Source organism: Anolis sagrei, chromosome 5 (assembly GCF_037176765.1).
Source record: "Anolis sagrei isolate rAnoSag1 chromosome 5, rAnoSag1.mat, whole genome shotgun sequence".
NCBI lineage: Eukaryota > Metazoa > Chordata > Lepidosauria > Squamata > Dactyloidae > Anolis > Anolis sagrei.
The window spans coordinates 55882260-55906726 of NC_090025.1; positions in this window are offsets into that span (position 1 = coordinate 55882260).

Genomic DNA, 24467 nt, shown 5'->3' on the forward strand with positions numbered 1-24467 from the left:
CCATTTTCTGCTTCCTGCAGAATTCTGGGGATTGTAGTTTAGGGGAGACTTCAAACTGCTCAGCCAGGCAGGTCCTGGGCCTCCCTAAACTATAAACTCCAGAATTCTGCAGGAGGCAGAAACCGGATTTCAAGTGGATCCATGCTCTGGTGTGATGAAGTGGTAAATAGCCTTCAGTGACCCTCCATTTCCAAAGGAAATGGAGAATTTAACAGTTGTTCCCATCCCACCTTAAAATTCAACAGTCCCATCTCAACTTAAAATGCCTTATTTTTACCCATTTCTATGTGCAGAGAATTCAGAGGAGTTGACTTCTCCCCAACTTTACAAGCCTCCTTTTCTATACATTTTAAATGACCTCATTAGATGGTCAGCGGCAGCTGTTGGTGGCACTGCTCTTAAGGGTGAGGCATGGAGGCACTCATTTTTCCAGGTCTCATTTCGCTCCACTTCACTGGCTGGCCAGCAATCACATAACCAGAAGCCTGAAGCTAGCAACACAGGAAGCCTCCCCCCCCCCCCCCATCATGCCATGTAGAATCAGAGAGACCACCAGGACCATCCAACCAACTTCTGATGACCATCCAGCCTCTGCTTCAAAATCTCAATTGAAGGAGACTGTTTCACACTCCAAATAAGCATATTATACTATTAAACAGCTCTCACCATCAGGAAATTTTTCATAATCTTTATGTGAAATCTATTTTCTTGTAATTTGTATCAATCGCTCCATGTCCTAATCTCTAGAGCATGGGTTCTCAACCTGTGGATCCCCAGATGTTTTGGCCTTCAACTCCCAGAAATCCTAACAGCTGGTAAACTGACTGGGATTTCTGGGATTTGTAGGCCAAAATACCTAGGTACCCACAGGTTGAGAACCACTGCTCCGGAGCAGCAAAAAACAAGCTTGCCTACTCCTCGGTGTGAAGAAGGAGCAAGCTTGACTGAGAGACTGAAACACAGACTAATGGACTCAAATGACAAGGAAAGGAATTCCACCTAGAATTACAGAATCATATAGTTGAAAGATATCACAAGGGCCATTTCATCCAACCCCTTAAACATTAGGAACAACATTTTTATTGTCAGAGCTGTCTGGCAGTGGAACAGATCGCCTCGGAGGTTGGTGGACTCACTCGTTTTGGAAATCCTTAAAGAGAGGTTGGAAGGGCAGTTTTCAGGAGTGCTTTTGCTTTGTATTCTTCCATGACAAACTATTGGACTAAATGTCCTTGTGGTCCTTTCCAACTCAAAGATTTAAGAACCATGGTTCTATAAAGAAATAGTGTTACAGTAAATATAAGTCAAAGCAATGGCACATTTAAGCTGCACTGTGTCTATTGTCTAGCTTCTTTTGTCTGAAGTTTGACTTTCACTTCATTCCTCAGCAGCTACCGCAAATATCCAGCTGAAATAAAATCTTGCAGTGTGCTATGAAAAGAAACCAAAATGGCTGGAATCACTGGGTTGCTGTGAGTTTTCTGGGCTGTATGGCCATGTTCCAGAAGCATTCTCTCCTGATGTTTCACCCATGTCTATGGCAGGCATCCTTAGAGGTTATGACATCTGTTGGAAACTAGGCAAGTGGGGTTTATGCTTTATAGCTGTGGAATGTCCAGAGTGGGAGAAAGAACTCTAGTCTGTTTGAGGCAAGTGTGAATGTTGCAATTGGTCACCTTGATTAGCACTGAATGGCCTTGCAGCTTCAAAGCCTGACTGCTTCCTGCCTAGGGGAATCCTTTGTTGAGAAGTATTAACTGGCCCTATTTGATTCTTGTCTGGAATTCCCCTGTTTTCTGAGTGTTGTTCATTATTTACTGTCCTGATTTTAGAGTTTTTTAATATTGGTAGCCAGATTTTGTTCATTTTGATGGTTTCCTTCTTTCTATTGAAATTGTCCACATGCTTGTGGATTTCAGTGGCTTCTCTGTGTAGTCTGACATGGAAGTTGTTAGAGTGGTCCAGCATTTCTGGCTACCAGTATTTAAAAAGTCAATACCATAAATAAAGAACAACACACAGAAAACAGGGGAATTCTAGACAAGAATCAATCAGGAGCAGCTAACACCTCCTGACAAAGGATCCCCCAGTCAAGAAGCAACCAGGCTTTGAAGCTGAAAGGCCATTAAATGCTAATCAAGGTGGACAATTGCAACATTTACATTTGCCTCAAACAGGAGTTCTTTCTCCCACCCTGGACACTCCACAGATATACAGTATAAACCTCACTTGCCTGGTTTCCAACAGCCCGCACAACCTCTGAGGATGCTAGCCACAGATGTGAGCAAAACATCAGGAGAGAATGCTTCTGGAACATGGCCATACAGCTCAGAAAACTCACAGCAACCCAGAAACCAAAATGCCTTCCTGGGTGTTATTTCTATTCTTCTACATTCATGATTAAAACAACAACAGTAAAACACTGACACTGCAAACAAGTTTGAGAAATATGCTGTGAAACTTATTCTGAACACAGAGATGAAAGGCATATTGTTAATGTAACAGCTGCCATATTAATAACTGTCAAGTAGTGATCACAACTACCATTAATACAATTGATTTCTGTACTCTATCTGCAATTGATGCGATTGTAATTTTTTTCATTCTTGCCTTTTATCTTAATTATCAGACATTGCTGATTAAATATGCTGCAGTACCCACAAGAAATTCTTACATTTAAAAACATGTCCCTTATTCTTATTCTTGCAAAAATGTACGCGGAGTCTTGGGCCCGGATAGAAATGATGAAAGGCATCTACTTGAAGAGAAGCCCCTCTCATATTTTGAATTTTTTTCTTTCATCTTTGAAGGCCATACAATTCATCTCGGGATTAATGTAAACATTGCAAATCCCAAAATTCTATACTTCAAAAGTAGAGAAGTGTTTTAAGATTTTCTTATATGATGAAGCATGACATTACTGTTTTCCATTTTTTTCATGTCTACCAAGTGCCTTCTGGCTACTGAATATCCTCATAAACACACTTATTTCAAATACCTCCTGGATGAAAAGGGTGCTGAAGCTTGGGATAAGCAATTGTTTTGAAAGGCAGTGAAATGATTTCAGATAGATTTGCCTTTCTTCAGGATACATATGCAGTTTTATTTTATTTTTAATTTCCTTCAGTGGCTCGAAGAATTTGATCACTTTTTTTTAAAAAAAAATAGAAAGGTGGAATGTGTATTGTATGTTATGTGCTTTCTAATTGTTTCCAACTTATGGCAACCTTCAGGTGAACCATATTCCATACTCTTGAGACCTACTCAGCCAGGGAAGCCCACTGGGGACTTTGGGCAATTCATGTTCTCTCAAAGGCAAATCTCCTCTGAATAAATCTCAAGAAAAACCCACAATAGATTTGCTGTTAAGAACAAAATGAGTCAAAACCACACAACAATAACAATGTGAACCTACTATAGAGTTTTGTGAGAAAATTGGAGTAAATTTCCCAGTGGGTTTGCAGCAAATACAAATGGGTCAGTGGTATAATCGTCGTCGTCGTTGTCATTGTCATCACCATCTTTATTTATAAACCGGCCATCTCTCCCTGAAGGGACTTAAGATGGCTGAAAAAACAAGATGGCAAACATTCAATGCAAAAAGTGCAAAATGCAAAAAAACCCAATTACAATAATGCAATATAATAAACATAATGACAGTGAACTTATTGTATAAAATTGATGTCAAAATGAAAAACAAGATACAAATAATCACATAAAAACAGGTTACACTAATGACATACTCAACATTAAAACATCTTAAATGATAAAAACAATTAAAATAAATGGAAATTGGCTGATTATAGTTATTCTTGAAGTGTACTCCAGTGGCCACATGGTACATTCCAGTTTGATCTAGAGCAGTGGTTCTCAACCTGTGGGTCCCCAGGTGTTTTGGCCTACAACTCCCAGAAATCCTAGCCAGTTTACCAGCTGTTAGGATTTCTGAGTTGAAGGACAAAACATCTGGGATCAGGTTGAGAAACACTGATCTAGCCTTCAACTCCCAGAAATCCTAACAGCTGGTAAACTGGCTGGGATTTCTGGGAGTCATAGAACAAAACACCTGGGGACCCACAGGTTGAGAACCACTCATCTAGAGGATCCTAGTCTTCTTCCTCTCCATATGCCAAAGTCAAAGGTGCATCTTCAAGAATTTTTTTAAAAGAGAGGAAGGTGGGGGCTGTTTTTATTTCTTTGGGGATGGATTTCTGGAGATGAAGAGCGATCATGGAGAAGGCCCCTTTCTCGTTCCCACCAACGGAGCTTGGGACAGGGTGGGATCGAGAGCAGGGCCTCCTTCGCTGACTGCAGTGCATGGGATGGTCTATATAGGGAGATGCATTTGGACAAATAGCCTGGACCCAAACCATTTAGGGCTTTATAGGTAACAACCAGAACTTTGTATTTAGCTTGGAAGCAGATCGGCAGCCAGTGGAGCTGCCGATCTGCTGGGATTAGTTCTCTCCCTGTACTGAGCCCCAGTTAGTAACCTGGCTGCCAATCTCTAATTGTAGCTTCCAAACTATCTTCAAAGGCAGCCCCATGTAGAGAACGTTGCAGTAGTCCAAATGGGATGTGACCAAGGCGTGGACTACCACCGATGCCTGGGTTTCCAGGGTCAGTTACCAGTCCAGGGTTACCCCCAGACTACAAACCTGCGTCTTCAGAGGGCGCGCGACCCCATCCAACACAGGTTGAAATCCTACACACTGCCTTACGACTGACCAGGAGTAATTCTGTCTTGTCTGAATTTAGCTTCAGCTTTACTTTGAGGTGTGGGATTGTAATCAAACTGAGATGCTCTAAAATGTTATTATTTTTCCTTGTCTGCACTTTTATTCTAACAACAATCCAGTGAGTATGGTACATGAGAGTCTGCAAGAGGCTCATGATGACCACATGAACTTTATTGGAATGTTGCTTTTACACTTGATAATGCCATCGTGTGAATTTATAGAATTCTTGAACTCTTATGTTGAAAGGTATCGCCAAAGGTCATTTAGTCCAGCCTCTGCCAGAGGGCACAATTATGATGTGAGTAATTTTATGTGCCATTCTGTCTTTCCAACTCTGAAAAGCTATTGAGGAGTTAGAGAGGTTTTGAAAAGATGAACAAAAATCATCACAGGATTGAAATACTTTCTTTACAGGAAAAAGCAAAAGTGCTTCTGATGTCTGTAATTATCTGAATAGGCCCCTTGAAGTCATGCTCAATTGTGGAACCTTCGGATCTATATTTGAGGAGCATTCTCCAGCCAAGTTTGGCGCTTGATCTAATACTCAAAATGGTGTCTTTACATTTATCTATCAACTTTTTCAATGCCATTTGTAGCAATACCAATCTTCCACTGATTTTGCATTACTAGATGACCTTGCTAGAACTGCAAACCGTAAAGTCCTTGATCACATTGCAGAAGGTGAACTGTCTTAGTTAATTGCACCAAGAACAATGAAGTGTCTTATGGTAGTACATAGAGGAAGACATTTATTACTTAGTATGAGCTTTTACGTGCCATTCATCAGATCAATGAAATGGTTATGTCAGTGCATTGACACATAGTAGAGCTGTCAAAACTTGCAGTTAGCTGATATATAATTCAAATCCTGCCTGTGCATAATGAGCCCTGACTCTGATGTGTTAAAATTGTGATATAATATTTAGCTTTTTAATTAGAAAAATGAATTAATTTTTCTTTTTTGATGTCTGCACACAGTCCATTAAGTGAACAAAATCAGGTGGCATCTATCATTTTTGTGTTCTTTATTTTTCCCCCTTTGGTTACACTATGCCAGTCTGTTCGGTCTGCAAACGAAAAGGTAATATAATAGTTAATGACAATGATTTCTTGTGAAATATGACATTGTGATAAAAGAATAGAAAATAATTCTGTTCTAAGCACTACATAAGTGTCCCTGAACAAAGATATAATGGATAGCCAATGTCTGGCAGGTTGTATGAAGGCTGGTGTTTGGCTACATCAAGAGCAACAATAAAAATGTCTACAGTAAGAGAAAGGTGTTTATTAGATAATCACATTCTAGCAGTGGAGAGACAGATGGGAAATATGAATTGCTACCTGACCAAAAGAGAGGGAGTAGAGAAATGAAGACAACCTTGTAGTTTCAATCCAGATGTGAGTAACAGAACAGGCAAGATTTGAAAAAGGATCCTACTGAGGAACTCTAACTACATGTGTCCACCTGTATTGGTACTTACAGGTACATAGTCACTTATGCAAGTGTTGTTGCACATTTTTCTATTTCTAGTAGATTACAGCCTCATTTTACTGGGAAACAGGGTGCAAAAGAATGGCTTTCCATGTTTGTCCTATGTGACATTGGCATGGGGAAAAACTGGGGGATAAGGCACCTCTGGTGGCCTACTCAAGTGGCATTTAAGGTCAGCATATGGCCAAAGGGATGTTAGCCACTTCTTCAACATTCATCACTTTAGATTTATGTCCAGACAAAGCTATTTAGTCTTTGCATACATCTTGCTGGTAAATAGGTAGATGAGGATGTAAACACACCAAAGGAGTATGGGATCCTAAAGCCCTATCAAAGGCATTTTGCCAGGAAACATTGCTGGAAAACAAGTAGATGTGGAGATACATAAAATGAGTATGTTACATAGAGATCTTACATTCCTATCAAGATATTTGCTATACAAAGTAATAAGTAAGAGCTATGCAACATTTATTTTACATAGTTGCTAATTAGAGCTAGAAGACAATTATGCTGGGGAAAGTGGAAGGTAAAAGGAAGAGGGGCTCACCAAGGGCAAGATGGATGGATGGCATCGTTGAAGTGACTGGACTGACCTTGAAGGAGCTGGGGGTGGTGACGGCTGACAGGGAGCTCTGGTGTGGGCTGGTCCATGAGGTCACGAAGAGTCGGAGATGACTGAATGACTGAACAACAACAATTAGAGCGAATTATAGGGAGTGGACAACACCCCTATTAAAACAGCTCCACTGGCTGCTGATAAGTTTCCGGTCCCAATTCAAAATTCAGGTAATCATCTATAAAGCCTTAAACAGTTTGGGCCTTGTCTATCTTTGTGACCACATTCCCCCTTATGTACCTATGAGAGCATTAAGATCTCCCGGGGAGGTCCTCCTCATGGTCCCGCCACCGTCACAAGTGTGGTTGTTAGGGATGAGAGAGAGGTCCTTCTTGTTGGTGCCCCCCCCCCCCAGCTTTGGAACACCCTCCCCATGGAGATTAGTCAGGCCTCCACCTTGTCCTCTTTCCAGAGAGAATTGCTAGACTTGGATGTTTAGACATGTCTTTGGGAATGTCTAGCCAATTATGATACAGCACTGTTTAGTTTCTAAGAACACATGGGAATTTTGAGTATTTATGCCTTCAGTTTTACTGTTTGACAATATGTATTAGAAAAACACATATCTCAAAAAATGTAAAGCAGGGATGTGCCCATTCTCATAGAGAAAATACTTAGGACCCTTCTACTTTTCATATTCGTTGCTTCAAGTGCACTGTTTATGATTCTGCCTTCAAATTATATAAAAGAGCAACACTCAGACAAGACCGGGAGGAAATAAAGGTAGTTCCCCATAACATCTCTTAAGACTGAAAGACTGAGGGACTTTGATGCTTCTCAGCTAATTCTGGATTCTGACTGACGTCCCATTATCACCCTTTGGCCATCTGAGTGCCCAGTTCATGAAGGTGATTAAACAACAGTCACTGATATAGCACTTTAAAAAGTAAATTTTCTGAGATTACAATTTTTAATATATATATTGGTATCAGAAGTAGAACTGATGTGAAAGTAGAGATAGTTGCCTAAACCACAAAAATGTGTTTCAGCAAACCTTTTATTCAAAAGTAACATCATGCATAAGTAAATGAAACAACCAGATCAGGTAAGCCTTGAATAAGTAAACAAAACCTTTTAAAATCTTCTACAGACCACTTGAAAGATTTTTTTCCCCCAAAAAATGTTGGGATCATTTTCTTTCTTTCAAAAGCTCCACTTTTCTTACGGTTTCCATATGGCAAACCTTATGCACCTGTTTTTTTTAATATACCAGGGTAACTGGTGAGGCAATCTAATTTCCTTTTCCTTTCTGTTTTATTCTTATGCTCACTAAGTGATTCTGAAAATAACTGTCTGCCTTTTCTGTTGTGCACAAGCACACAGATGGATATAGTTGGGTCACCAAGAGTAAAATCCCATTATTTTCCAGCTTCATTGCATTTCTTTGTTTACTGCAGAGATTTTGCTGGCTTTTGTTGCCCTCCTTCCAGATAGACATGAGAAGAATGGTTGGGCTAGTTTGGGCTCCCATAAATATACTTTATACAAATTAGTCTTTTTTCAGAAGCTTTGTGGCAGTTTAAAGAGGAAAGTTTCCAGCGTGTCTACTAACAGCATCATTAATCTGTAGTGCTGTGTGTTTGTAAACAGTAACTCTCTTCTAGGTTACATGATGAAATCACAATCAGTGTGGTTTCAGCTTCTAGCTGTTCCCAGACCATCTGAGATTGGTGTGTGTGAAATAAAGGAGTCTGAACTGACCCGTAACATTTCAGAGCAGTACAAACTCTTGCAAGACTGAACCTTGATGGTTAATTACTGGCACCTCATCATGTTGTTTTTGCATATCTATACATATAATAAAAGTGAAATTATGTATGTGTGTATGTGGCTGGAGTGCCCACTTACACAGACAACATCCACAAACATCTATAACTCCCACCACTCAGGAGACACCAATAGCCCTCCCCACAGTGACATTGCAGGTTACAGTTGAGTGCTGCGAACATGTACAAGAGCCCTGCCAATGTTCTCCACAAACACCATACTGCCCACCACCAAAGCGAAGACTTTCATAATAGATTTTCATCATAGATTGTGTGTTTCCTCCACCAGACATGCCTGTGTTTCTTTCCCTCTTCATCGAATCTGCACGACCTCATCCACTACCTCTCCTTACCCCTTTCCTACCCTTTCCTATGGTGCACAGCAAACAGAATAATTGATCAGCAAGTGAACATACTGGAGAGGTTTGGGGGCCTGACTCAACATGATGGAAGTTGTAGTTCACCTTGCATCAATACAGAACACTGTGACCCCCAACAACAATGGACCTGGACCATATTTGGCACACCGAACCCTCATGACAATGCAAAATACTGGAGAGGTTTGGGGGGCATTCATCTTGATTTATAGGAGTTGCAGGCACTGGGATTTATAGTTCACCTGCAATCAAAGAGCACTCTGAATCCCACCAATGATGGACCTGCAACTAACTTGGCACACAGAACCCTCATGACCAACAAAAAATACTGGCAGTCTTTAGGTGGATTTATAGGAGTTGTAGTTCAGCTACATCCAGGGAGCACTGTGAACCAAAACAATGATGGATCTGAACCAAACTTGGCACACATATCTGATATGCCAAATTAGAATACCGGTGGGGGGGGGGGGGGGGTTGGGCGGGGGGTTAGGTACTGAGATTTATAGTTCACCTGCAATCAAAGATCACCCTGAACCCCACCAAAAAGGGAATTAGACCAAATCATTCAAATACTTTGTTTTTTGTTTATCATTTGTTTTGTTTTCTGCAATGGGTTCAGAATTCTTTTTAAAAAAATCCTCCTATGGGAATAAAACATTGCTGAGAATTGCTACCAAATGCTCCAGAAATTTTGAGCTTTTTAAGAGGGCTACAGCAATAAATACATCAGCAACACCTTGGATAACTGTTTCTTGTCCCTGAACAGGATTACTTTACTCCTCTTGATTCTCAAATGTTAAATATCACAAAAGCATAAGATAAATTGTCAGCCAGTAGAATGACACCCTTTCTAAGAATAGAAAGCATACAGAAAAGGACAGCCGAAAGGTCCTTCATTCCATAAAACACCCAATAGTTTCAGTTGTTCCACTTCCTGGCACTAAAAGTGAATCAACTAAGTATGTGAGGAGGAAAGAATTCTAATTCTGCCATAAGAAATATAGAGGAAAATATATTGGTGATTAAAGAGAAGATATGAGAAAAGGGCTTGACAATTCTCATATATTACATTCTTGGATGAGTTCTTGTTTGTTTAGTCCTTGAGTATGTGTACACAGTTAGAGATATGACCTTCCCAAGGTAGTTAAACAAAGTAAAATCCATCCCCTTATCTTCTTTTTTTATTTGTTATGGTTTATGTGAGAGGAAAAGGGGGAGAGAAAACAAAAAAATAAAGAACTGAGTGCCACATTTCTCTCTGAAGATGTTAGATAGAGGTAGACTCTACTTTCTATAATTTGACTTGTCTAAAACTACATATAGTTCTTTTATATAAGCCAAGTAAACAAACAAATATCTGTTCCATGTCCTTGGAAAAATTCAATATTCTAGATAACATAGAAAAATATTATTTAGAATAATATTATCAGAGAAAATTACACATTCTTGACCTGACAGGTATAGGATACATGGTCCATTAGACAGAACCACGTGCTAAAAAACCTTGTAAGATGAGAGCATTCATTTGACTTCTCTTGCTTATGCTGTACTTTTACTTATTGATTACTCTCACCAAAGTGCCATTGATCATTTTATGTTGTTTTATCCTCTGAGGTGGAGAAAACTCCCAAGAGATCATCTCGTCATGTATTTTTAACATTCTTTACACAAGAATGTTTCTGCTGCTGTTATAAGTTTTTAGTTACACTTATTAATGACACCTATAGGGACCCCTTGCTTTCAGTCACTACCGTTGATGATTGCTTTGGTGAATTGATTGTTTCTCACTTTCCTTTTATGCTCGAACAGGACTTTTCAAGCCACCATTTGGGAAATAATAGTGTGTGACACTTTTCAACTTTTCATTTAACATTACAAGGAGGGAACTTGCTTGGCTTTGCTTTGTTGTTGCTGATTTGGCTGACTTATGTTCTAGATGAAAAGACAAAAAAGCTACAATGAAAGAAATGCATCTTAATAATAATAAAAAACTTTATTTGTATTCTGCCCTATCTTCCTGAGGGGACTCAGGGTGGATTCCAGCATAACAATGGCAAACACTCAATGCCTACATAAAACACATGATTCTAACATAAAATCCCAGAAAACCCCCGCATATAAAAGTAGCATTAAAGCCTAACATCAAATTAAGATCTAACATCAGTAAATCAAACCTGACATCAATAAATTAAACTAAATTAAAGGACACATAAGAAAAGAAGTTCAGATATTACTCACAAATGTAAACAAATGTAACAGACCTGATAGCCATAAATAAAGAACAGGGCAATTTGGCTAAGAGGTCAAACAATTCAAGAATCTGGAATAGCTAAGAAATAATAGTTGTCAGTCTATCTACTATTTGACTCCTATTCCATATTTTAAATTTGCAAATAATAGACACACAATTTCTCTACTGTGTCTTTATCAGACCTTATACTTATTTGGAGGTAGATGTTTTGACATGCAACTATTTGGGGCAACAAGATTGCCGTATATTAATCCCAAAAATAGTAAATGCTCATAGATAAAGATTCAGATCATATAAAAAAATAAGCATTTATTTTGTCCTCTGGCAAGAGTGTCCACCAATGAAGAACAAGATGCATTGGGGCAAGTAACTTTTTTATGTTTATTCACAGCAATCTGAGGATAATCCGTGCAGTATAATGGTTTATGTGTTGGAATGAGACTCTGGAGAGCAGTACTCTGAATGCTCGCTCAGCCATGGAAACACTGGGAAAGTCACATTCTCAACCTCAAGGGAAAGCCAAGGAAGAATGTTTCTCAATAAATAATTCCAAAAAAATCCCTAAGAGGTTCACCTTAGGGTCATCATAAGTCAATAAATGACTTGAAGGCACACAACTCAAATTAGGTTAGTGGTTGCCTTGCCTTGCTCAGACAGTGAAAAGAGCAAATGGAAGTGCCAGTGGCTGATCTTGAAGCACTCAGCTCCTATCTTGGAGCCTCTGGAAGTTCCAGTGGTTGAAACTGAAGCGAGCAATTCCCACCAAGTTCTAGACAAAAGCTTAGACATACTTACAGTGTTAAATAGATATTAGGAAAGAAGAGGTTTCCTTGCCTTTATCAGACATGCTCATTAATCAAACAGGAGCTGAGAAGTTGAACCTGGGCTATAAAACAATAGTTTCCCAAAGATTCCCAGTTGCAGACAGCTGATCTAGCCTGCAACACCTACTTGTGTGTTTGTGTATTTGACCTCAGACTGCTATTGCTGAATCACCTTTGAGCTTGGACTGTTTTTACTTTGGCTTCTGTTTGCTGATTTGGACAAACCAGTTTGAACTGCTGCTGTGATTAGGACAGAGGTGTGTGTATGTATATAGGGGTGGGATTGCAAGCACATTCCTATGCTGGAGACTATTTCCTCTGATTATTAGAAAGTATTCAGATATAGATGCACATTTCTATGGATGCATACAATGTATCTTCCCTCCAGAGGAATGCAAAAGGAATGTTACCATATATATCTGCGTACAAGCCTTTAGCCAAGAGTAGGGTTACAGGTTCAACACCCTGCCCCAAATTTTAAAAATACCTGGTTTACTCATGATATAGTGATATTGACTTATAACCCTTCAAAGAATATACCAAAAGTTCTAGAAATAATTAAGGAATTTGGAACAGTCATTTATTTTTATTTATTTATTTATTTATTTCTGGTACTTTTACCCCACCCTTCTCAACCCCCGGAGGGGGACTCAGGGCGGCTTACAAAAAAGGCAGAATTCGATGCCTATACAAAATTACACATAATATACAAAAATATACAAAAGAACAAATATACAAAAATGTAATTAAAACGATTATCCCAATTAAAACATCAACAACCGGTACATAAGACATTATATAAAACATCATATAAAAACATCATATAAAAGTCATTCTTATAATCAGTGTTTCGTTTCCAGAGTTCTACATGTCCAATCTGTTAGTCATTTCCTAGCCATCAATGAAGTTCTTTCTTTATTTGCCCACTCATCCAAATGCCTGGTCCCAGATCCATGTTTTTAGTTTTTTCCTGAAAGAAAGGAGCGAAGTTGCAGATCTGATTTCCCCGGGGAGTGAATTCCACAGGCGGGGGGCCACCACTGAGAAGGCCCTGCTCCTTGTCCCCACCAATCTCACCTGTGATAGAGGCGGGGTCGAGAGCAGGATCTCCTCAGAAGATCTTAGGCTCCGGGGTGGGACGTAGAGGGAGATCCGTTCGGACAGATACACTGGGCCAGAACCGTATGGGCTTATCCATAAACAGAGACAAGACAAAGATTATGACATATAACATGAGCATGAAGAATCAAGTAACTGTCACAAGAGGTAAAAATAGATACAGTAAAGAAAATAAAATATTTGGAAATTTATTTGACAAACTACAACTTGAACTTATTTAAAACAATTATGAAAAATGTGGAAAGAGATACAAAAAGATTTACAAAGATGGGGCGAACTAGAGCTGTCTCTATTGGAAAGAATATAGACAAACAAAATGAACATACTAGCTAAAGTATTATATTTATTCCAAACATTACCAAGTGTGTCAAAAGAATCCCCTTTTAAAGCTTGTAATAAAGAACTGACAAAATTCCTTTGGAAAAATAAAAAACTAGAATTTAAATTTATAAATTTAATACAATATAATGACGAAGAATTGATTTTTTTTAAAAAAAACCTGTAAGATTACTTAATTCAGAAGGATCGGACTTAAAATATGGATGGCATGCATACTTGATCTATGATAAAAACTAAAGTAGATAACAATTGTAAGAAACATAAGATATGAAATTCACTACTAAGAATTTGGAATAAATATAAGAACATCTTCTATGGAGAAATACCTGAATGGACTAAACCACAAGAGGCGTTTCCACAATTCAGAACAGTTGAGAGAAAACAGGTATCCTAGTGTTCAGGTATTCTATCCTACAAGAAAGAAAGAAATTCCCAGGTGGGCTTTTAAACAACACATTCAAATGTGTATGTTTGATCCTATTTACCCATTGCTTCTGTCCTCTTTTGAGTGAATGAGCCCAAAAGTTGGAACCAGGAGTTGTAACAATGCAAATGTTGATATCTCCATTCACCAGCAAATCATTGACTCTGCAGAAGCCTGCTGGCTCAGTCCAACAGAACAGGGAGACCACACTCTAAGAAAAGGTCTAAGTGAAGACACCAAAAAAGCAGAAGTAACAGTTAAAAGTCTGACCCTTCCAAGATCTCACCTTACCTTCTCTCCTAACAAACTATAGCTAAATGCCACATGGAGCAGTTGTATAGATATCATGGTTACAAGCTCTGATGACTAGGCTCTCAGTGATCAAGCAGAAGTTCTGCCAGTGAAATTCAAGTGTTTAAGAAAGCTACTCTGGAATGAAAAAGGAAAAGGAAAACTCTCCACACAACCCTTTAAACAACACATTCAAATGTGTACATTTGATCCCACAATTACAACCACCATTTCCTTTCACCTCAGCCACTGAAGTACCAACAGGAGTTTTACAGTAGTTGTCACTACCACCACTCACCACCTGGCTGACTCCAAGTGACCATGGTGACTATTTTATTGGAGAGACAAAATAGGCTCATGCAGGAACAAAAAAGATAGTTACACCTGACATTTCTAAGAACACAACTACTTTTCTTTCTCTCCCTAACAAACTGCAGTCAAAAGTCACATGCAAGAATTTTATAGATGTCACAATTGCAAGCTAGGACTAGAAGCCAGACAAGACTTCAAACACATTGCATTGTGTATGTTTGATCCCATGAACCCCATTTACTTTCTACTCCCAATTTAATGATGCCAAAAGTCTAATATAAGAGTTGTAACAATGCAGTCTTTGCTACATCTGCTCAACAGCAAGTAATTGACTCTGCAGAAGCCCTCTGGCTCAGTCCAACTGATCAGAGAGACTACTCTATCAGAAAGAAAGCAAAGTCACATGTAATAATTGCATAAAGTACTAGTAGTTACTAGCTCCAATAAGTTGCCAGTAAATGATTCAGCACAAGTTCTGCCAGTGGAATCCAAGTGTTCAGAAGGCTAATCTGCAAGAAAAAAAAACTTTCCACATTCAAATATGTATGTTTGATCCCATAATTATAGCCACCCTCTCCTTTCACCTCAGCCACTGAACTACCAGTTCCGAGCACAATTCAAAGTGCTGGTCTTGACCTATAAAACCCTATACGGTTCTGGCCAGCATACCTGTCCAAACATATCTCCTACGTCCCACCTCGGAGTTTAAAATCTTCTGGGGAGGCCCTGCCTCTGTCACAAACGCGGGGACGAGGGACAGGGCCTTCTCGGTGGTGGCCCCCCATCAGTGGGATTCACTCCCTGGTGAAATTAGATTATTGACATCCCTCCTTTCCTTTAGAAAGAAGTTAAAAACATGGATGTAGGACCAGGCCTTCGGGTAATCTTGCTGACAATGACAGTGACTAATACGTTGCCTATGAAAAATAGCTTGCAGTTTTTTTTCTTGCATATTGACAATTGCTATGGAAATGGACTATGGACATGCTTGATGGAGTCTCTAACTATAGAATTTGGCTGAGATAAGGCCATCAGCCTGTTATTAAAACAGAAATAGATTTTAATTAATCAATGTGATTTTAAATGTATGTAATTATTGGATCTTATTATGTATTTTATTATGTGTACATTGGAGGCATCAAATTGTTGTCGGCTGGAAGCCGTCCTGAGTTTCTCCCCCACCCCCACCCCCACCCCCCCATGGGGTTGAGAAGGGCATGGTACAAATATCTGAAATAAATAAATAAATAATACCAACATAAGTTTTACAGTTGTTGCTGCTACCCCCTTTCATCAAGTGGCTTACTCCAAGTGACCATGGTGACCGCTTTATCAGAGAGAAAGAATAGTCTCCTGAAAGAATAAAAAAGAAACTAAAATAGTTACATCCAACACTTCTAAGAAGACAACCGCATTTCCCTCTTACCAAAGTAAAGTCAAAAGGCACATGCAGCAGTTGTATAGAGGTAGCTCTGATGACCAGACTCTGTTAGCAATCAAACAGAAATTCTGTCAATGGAATCCAAGTGTTCAAAAGGCTAATTCCCCTCGCCTACTCTTCCCTCCCTGAGCAACCCCGTCCTTTTTCAACCTCCACCTCTATCCTTAACACATTTTCTCCCCATCCCTAACCCCCCAGTCCTTGCTGATACCAACTCTTTCCACCCTTTCTTTTACCCCCCCCCCCCCGTTTTTCCCTTTTTCTCTTTTTCTCTACTATGATAAAAAATTCAATAAAAACATTATTTTTTTAAAAGGCTAATCTGCAAGAAAAAAAAGGAATGTCATCTCATAAGCCTTTAAACACATTCAAATATGTTTGTTTGACCACACAAATGCAACCCTCTCTTTTCACATCAGTGCCAACAGAAATTTTAGAGTAGTTGCTGTTACTTCCACTCACCAAGTGCCACTCACCACTCGTACATGTGTCATTGGGAGTGAGAGAGACTTTCAGAATAATTTCACTGTTACCTGTGCTAACTCCAATTGTATTTTTAGGTCAAAGGAACTCCATTTGATTGCCCTATACATAATCATGAACATATTTTAACTGAATACTTATAGGATTTTCAAACAACTCAGAATTTTGCTCTCTAGAGCAAGGCGCTTGGGATCATCTTCATTTTTTTAAAATGAGAGAAATAACATTTTATAAATATTCAAAGTCTGCGCATTTAAAATTCAAATTTTGACCTGGGCATCCCAAAGCCACTGTTGTATTCAGGATCCTTCCATGCCATCTCTGACCTTTTCAAAGGCATGCCAGATATTTAATAACAAATACTATGTGCTAAAGATGAACCCCAGATCTGACCTCTCATGTAAATTTATCACACTGACAATTGAATGCCTTAAGCAACCGCCTCCCTTATTCCTTTAAGTTCCACAATCTGCACTGATTGGCAGTAACACTCTGGGGTTTCAGCCTGAAGTCTTTTCCAGAATTACCTGGAGGTCTCGGAGATTGAATTGGGACTCCTGCTCTACCAGTTAGCTATGTTTCTTGCTTGGTAGTGTTGATCCTAAAACTTGGGAAGTAGAGATTACATACTATAGCAAATTAACACATTACAGTAAAATATATTCTTGTCTGTTGTTTGGACAGCAAGTGCTGCCTTGTAGGGTACACATTCCATGACCTTTCATTTGCAGTTTCTGGATTTTGCATTCAAACATCATCACCTAAGTGACAAGATAGTGCACACTTGCTACCAGGTTGTGATTGTTTGCCCCTATGTTAGCCCAGCCTAAAACCTATGAGGCTTACTTTTTCTAATACAAAACTCTGTGAGGAGAAAGCAATATTTTGGTAATCAGTGTTGACATGCACCCACTCATCATGTCAGTCCCCACAGCTATTTCCCCAAATTGAGTCTGAAAGTGAAGACAGCTGTGTTGATGTATACCAACAAACTCAGTCCTTTTCACTTCCACTGGGACGAGCTCTTTCATAAAGTAAATGACATCCAACCCCTCGAGATTTCTATGCAGACTGTGGCTAAACTCATAAAGGGGAAATCTGAAAAGGATGGAAGAGGATGATATTGTTGCTACTCTTCAACAATCCTATTGATCCATGGCTCCATTACACCACTGGTAGAGTGGCATTTCCTTGCCTACCAAAATATGCTAGTTGGAAATCATGGCAAAGCAAAGCAGGTGGTCACCATACTTTGTGTATAATGAGTTGTCCCCTTCCAAGAAGACTGCAAAAATTATGCAGACTTCTGGGAAGATAGAGAGAAGCTAGTGAATTATATATGACGTGGGGCCCGTCCAGACAGCCCCTTTATTGCGGAAACTTCCACAATAAAAAGAGGGCTCTCCAGACGACGTTCTGGACAACCCACAATTAATTTGGCAAACACCATGAAAGCCCAGGGAAAACCCTGGTTTGTGCCAAATTAATTAGATAGTGGATTTATTCCACACCTTCTTGGAAGGTGTGGGATAAATCTATTATTTCTGGTGTCTGGACTACAGTCCAGACACCATTCCCACAGTTTACTGGGCTAAATAAGCTGGGCAAACCATAGAAATCCCCCCAAAGCCCCCAAATTGCTTTAAAAGGTGAAATAAACTTACCCAGCCTTCATTAGAGTGACGCTGGAGCTCTCCTGGTGCTTAAAAATGATGTGCCAGGAGAGCTGAGGGAGAGATCGCTAATTTTTATGCACTAGGAGAGCTCCAGCAAGACTCTAATGAAGACTGGGTAAGTTTATTTCACTTTTTAAATTGATTTGGGGGCTTTGGGGAGGGGAGTAGGGTTCCCAGATGTTCTGCTGGATCAGTCTCGGCATAACATCTGGACGCCCACCCCGGAAAACATGCGCTTTCTGGGGTGGTTGTAGACAGCCTCCCACAAACATTCAGATTTTTAACACGAATGCTTGTGGGATAAAAGGCTGTCTGGATCTGCCCTTGATTGGCTGGTGGGAAGGACCTGGAAAAACTAAGACACAGACTTTACTCAGGTCCTGGTCTGTCCTGTATAAGCCAGGTTCCCATGCCTGGTCTCAGAGGTATGCCAGCAGCAAATCTTTTAGAGTTATAACCATTAAAGTTGGGCTTACTATATGTGTACTATCTCTGAATTGTTGTTTGCATGTTCTTGTGTTTGCATTTTAGTCTTACAGTCATGGACCAGAAAGACCAATGGCTCTGATACTCCAACATGATATAGGATAGATTCCTAGCTAGATGTAGTTTTTGTTTATGGAATCTTGGTGTTTGCCTTGTTATACATTTACAAACAGAGCTCATGGAAGGAGAAAAGAGTAATTCTGTAAGACATGAAAAACTTCTATAAGGACACTGCAGCTTCTCTCTTATAGTGCCTTCAGCCAGCTCCCTTATGTCTCTGTTCCCTCTGCATCTTCCAGAAAAACTGTGATCTAGAATTTCTCTGGCAAGTAATCATCTCATCCTGCAATTTATTCATGACATGAGGATAGGAAGAAGGTACAATCTGCAGCTATTAAGTAACCATAATGTCATTTTGTTAAATCTCAGGCTCTGATATAGTCTCACTTGAAAGCCAAACCACAGCAATAAACCCATTCCTGGTACACAAGCAACAATCTTGCAACAATGAGGTTTCCAATAATGGATGCTTACTTCTCCTTACAATTTATACATTAACTTTGTATGTGCCTCCCAATACAAAACAAACATTCCAGTGGAACGATGAGTCACAAGAGTAGATAGACTGAAATCCAAAAATGCTTCTACATAAATAGGCTAAAAGACATTAATTAAGGTCACTTCAGGCACTGATTTTATTTGGGAATTTTTTTACCACTGGAGACATACCAAGATGGGAAACCAAGCTAGGATAAGTCCTGGAACGGAACACAAAAGCAAGCAGATTACAAAAAAATGACTTTAGCCACTAAGTCTCAGTATATGCTTTTGGTCCAACTTACTCATAGCACTGGCCAAGATAGCTAACAGTTTATTTCAAGCATCATTATTTTACAAGACTTTAGAGTTATACAGACAAGGACAAAGTGTATATGAGTAATATCTAACATGTAATTAATTCTTATTTAAGGTTTATGTGACCAGCATGGAATGTAGCCTGTGAGTGTTTGTTGTTTATGAGGATGTTCTTACATCACATGGGCTGCTTGCTTTCCACTTTAAGAATGGAGCCCATTAGATGATGCACAGGAACTCCAACCTCCATGCCGAAAAAGGAGAGGGAGCCACCGCATGCAACTGCAGCGATACACAAGTTTTCCTGTGTTGCCTTGACAGCAATAGGGGAAGCTGGACAGCGATGCTTCTCCCCATGAAATGAGGGGTAAAGCTAGTTACATGATGCAGAGCATGGAGTGAGGGCTTCCACAGCCCCCCTCCTCAACTGGGAGCCCATGGATTAACTACAATGAGTGGCAAATCCAAGGGCCTTTGTGATGAGGTCGTTAGAATACCAGAGACACCCAGTCTGTGTCATTAAAGTACAAATGTCATGATTCTATAGCTATGACAATTGAAGTGGAATCTAAGTGCTGTAACTATGCAATATGCCTTTCTCTGAAGGTGAAAGAGTGTTATTTGCCTAAAGTCAACCAGTGGGTACCAGGGCTGAATGATGATTCGAACTCTGGTTTCCAGAATCTATAGGCCAATTCTCAAGACACTATACCATACTGGTTCCTTTCTGCCAAACAAATATTAAAAAAGAGTCCTCGGGATTCTCTGAAGCTTTATTGTATTTATTTTCCCTATTTTGTTTATTAAATAAACAAAAAAGAAATACAGATACGTAAAGAGCAATAAATGAGAGCATGTAATCAATGTTACACACACTGTATGATCAAAAAAACATTTACTTTCTCCAAATGCATTATTCCAAATGTTTTGATGGGTTGCAAGAGCTTACCTCCACATGACTCTGTGACAAGTTATGTAGCTTATTTAGTTCTTCAACTTCCTGTATTTTCCTTATAATATTTGTTAATGTTTAGATTATTGTGGTTTTCCATTTATAAGTATGAATAACTGAGTCAGTGGTGGAAAAAATAAGATCTTAATGAGAACCAGTTGAAACTGAATCCAGGCAAAACAGAGATACTCCTGGTCAGTTGAAAGCCCAAACTGGATATAGGCTTACAGCCTGTGCTGGATGGGTTACACTCCACCTGAAATCACAGGTTCACAGCTTGAGAGTCCTCCTGGATTCATCGCTGAGCCTGGAACCCCAGGTTCTAGCAGTGGCCCAGGGGAGTTTCCACACAATAAAAACTTATGCACCAGCTGCGCCCATACCTTGAGAAGCCACATTTGACTACAGTGGTCCATGCTCTTGTTACATCTCATATAGACTACTGCAACATGCTCAATGTGGGGCTGCTTTTGAAGACTGTTTGGAACCTTCAAGTAGTACAGCGGAACGCAGCCAGATTGCTAACTGGAGTGGCGTACAGGGAGCACATAACCCCCCTGTTACATCAGCTTCACTATCTGCCAATTAGCTTCCAAGCAGAATTCAAAGTGCTGGCTTTAGCCTATAAAGCCATGAATGGTTCCAGCCCAGCTTACCTATCCGAAAGCATTTCCCCCTATGAAGTGAGATTATCCTTCTCCCTCCTGACATTTAGAAAACAAGTAAAATCCTGGCTTTGGAACCAGGCATTCAGACACTAGGTACAATGCAATAGACAGCTACGAAATGTGTATTCTTGCTTGCTTGTTTTCCTCATTGTCAGAGCAATACAGCTACTGAAATGCTGGTCACCGTAATCGATTAACTCTACACAGAAAGAAAATTGCAAGAGTAGTAACCCTGAGTCTCTCTCTGCTTGATATATTGTTAGAAGCACTCTGATGTATAATAAATAACACTTACGCAGCTAACAATAAAGCAATCTTTGGGGCATATAGAGAACACCATTTACTTGGAAAACAGTGGTCTCCAAATCCTATGGAGCTTACTCCCAAGTAAACTGGAAAAAGAACTGAGAGCCGAAAACCTGTAAAGAACAGACAAATAAAAAGAAAAGAATACAAATAAACTAATTCTCCTTCCTTGATTATCTCTTAAAAGCTTATCACAGTAGTCATTTGTTTCTGGTCATTCATATTGAAAACCATTTCTCTCATGCTTGGAAAGGTACCAGAATGACAATGTGCTCTTTTGTGCTATCATAGCATTTGTGCTTCAGTGGCATTAGCTCCATCAGTGCCATTTACACCACCTTGTTTGTTTTGCCTCCTGCATAATGAATTTTTTAAAGAAACAGGAAACTGTAATTGTACAAATGTGCAATTACATAATAATGCTGTTATGGAACCATCCCCTATTTTTAAAGAAACAAACATTATCTGTCCACATTTCCCATGGTTTTTTCTGGGAGTTAACACTTGGCTGGTTCTGCTTACATATATTATTTATTATCATGTATACCTTTTGCATGCTGTGAGTTTTTAAGTTATGTTTTAATTGTTGTTAACTAGCATCTAAGGGCCCTTCCACACAGCCCTATATCCTAGAATATCAAGGCAGAAAATACCGCAATATCTGCTTTGAACTGAATTATCTGAGTCCACACTCAGATAATGTGGAATTTTCTGCCTTGATATTCTGGGATATAGGGTTGTGTGGAAGGGCCCTAGATTCCCACTCGGCCATGAAAACCCACTGGGTGACCTTGGGTAAATTATATTCTTTCAACATAGGCAAATCCCACAAAAATATCTTTCCAAGCAAACATCATGATGGGGTCGTCATAAGTTGGAAGCAACTTGGAGGCACATAACAATAACAAGCCTTCTTGAATTAGTTCCCAGAGAAAATTCTCAATTGAATGATTTAGTCCTGTAAAATGACAGGCAGGATGATTCAGTTCTTTCCTTTCAATTACAACCCCTGACCTAAATCCTGTTGTTAGCCGTAACTAGAGTCAATCCATTGAATCAATGGGATTTGCCTACGTGCTGACTAACAATTCAGCATCTTAGCTCTATCTAGGAATTTGCACAAACCCAGAACCCTCTGAATTTTATTGTTCTGCATTGTACCGTTTTTATGATGTTATGTTTTATTGTGATATTTTTATTTGGTTTTGTTTTGATGCTATCTTATTGTGTTATGTTTTTAACTTTGTGCTGTCTGGGCTTGTCCCTTTGTAAGCTGCCCCGAGTCTCTTAGGGGAGATGGAGGCGGGGTATAAAAATAAAGTTACTATTATAATTGATTGAATGGGTCTACTCTATTTAAGAACAACCAAGAGGAGGCTAGCCTTACACCTGCATTGAATGAAAGCTGCATCAGTAGTTTCTACTCCAGCTCTGCAGAACTGGGGCATCAATAAGCTCTCCCTGAGAGTCTCCTAGCTACCTAGAACAATATTTGGCAGAGATCAGCAGAAAAGAGCAATGTTGCTGACCCCACTGGAAGCAGCAGACCTCAGCAGAAGTACATTGCAAAATTCTGTCTATAAATTCCTGCTTTCCTCTCTCTCTTTTCTCGTCTCATTCTATTTGCAGTCATATTAGTTTGGTGGATTATTGTTTGCTTCATTCATGACTTTATGCTTGCATAGCTCTAAAAAGGTCTGTCCCAAAGGATTCCTTCCTACTTGGTTGTAGCATATGGATGTTCAATCAGAAATAATCTCAAAGTATGTAGGCTAACTATATACATCCATCTGGCAGAATGAGTGATAGTTGTGGGAGGTGGTATGTGTGGGGAAAGAGGTGTCTTCTCAGATGCAATGGGGAGTAAAGAGTGGTACAGCTGCTAATGGTATGGGGGTGTGTGCTGCTTACAGTCACGCTTTCTAACACTGTAGCAATGATACTACTAAGGAAATATGTCAAAGTGAGATTTAAAGACTAATATTTTATATTTCATTGTACACAAGTGTCTCTTCTCCCCTCATGGAGACTATAGTGTTCTATCCCAGAGCCCATCGATATGGACCAGAAAATCTAGGGCTGGGTTGAACAGTGGTAGTGCTGGCAGCTGAATCCTGACCATTCATTTGAGCCAAATCCAGTTTAATTCTGCTGGATTATCATTGCTACTTTTATTAATGTTTGTCACCCGCAGCCACACAGCTCCAGAGAGCTCCTGTCCATCATTGAAAACCTTTGCCAATGGCTTGGAGAGGGAAGGTGGGGAAGGGGAGAGCCAATCCTCTCTCTGAGTCACATAGGAGCCTTTGCTTATGTCGGCAAGGGTGCGAAGTGATGACCACAAGCTCTCTGGACCTCCATGGGCACCACTGAAGTGACAAACATTGATAACAGTAACTGTCATTGCCTTTTCTCAATATCACAGAGCACAAGCAGGGCCAGTTCCAAATCAGAATAGGTCTATCTGTTCACACATACCCCTGAAGCTTGGGAGCATTCTCCAAATTGTGATAACATGGAATAAAATTGGGTTAGCTCATTTTATCCCATGTTAGGAGTCAAACATCCCTGGACATTGTCTAGATCTCCAGAAGTGACGTCTGGCCCACTTTGGGGGATGTGGTCAATGTAGATATGCCCTTGCATCACTGATGGCAAAGCATAATGCAAAATATTGAAGCAGGACTTACTTAGCCATGAAAACATGCTGGGAGTGCATTTACACTGAATAATGAATGCAGTATGACACCACTTTAACTGCCATAGGTCAATGAAATGGAATCCTGAGACTTGATTTTTACCAGATCTTTAACCTTTCCAACCAAAGAGTGTTGGTGTCTCATCAAACCAAACATTCCAAGATTCCACAGTACTGAGTCCTGGCATTAAGAGTGGTGTCGAATTGCAATCATACTATAGTGTAGACCAAGCATGAGCAAACTTTGGCCCTCCAGACATTTTGGACTTCAACTACCACAATTCCTAACAGTCGGTAAGTGAGCTGGAATTGCTGGGAGTTGAAATCCGAAACACATGGAGGGCCAAAGTTT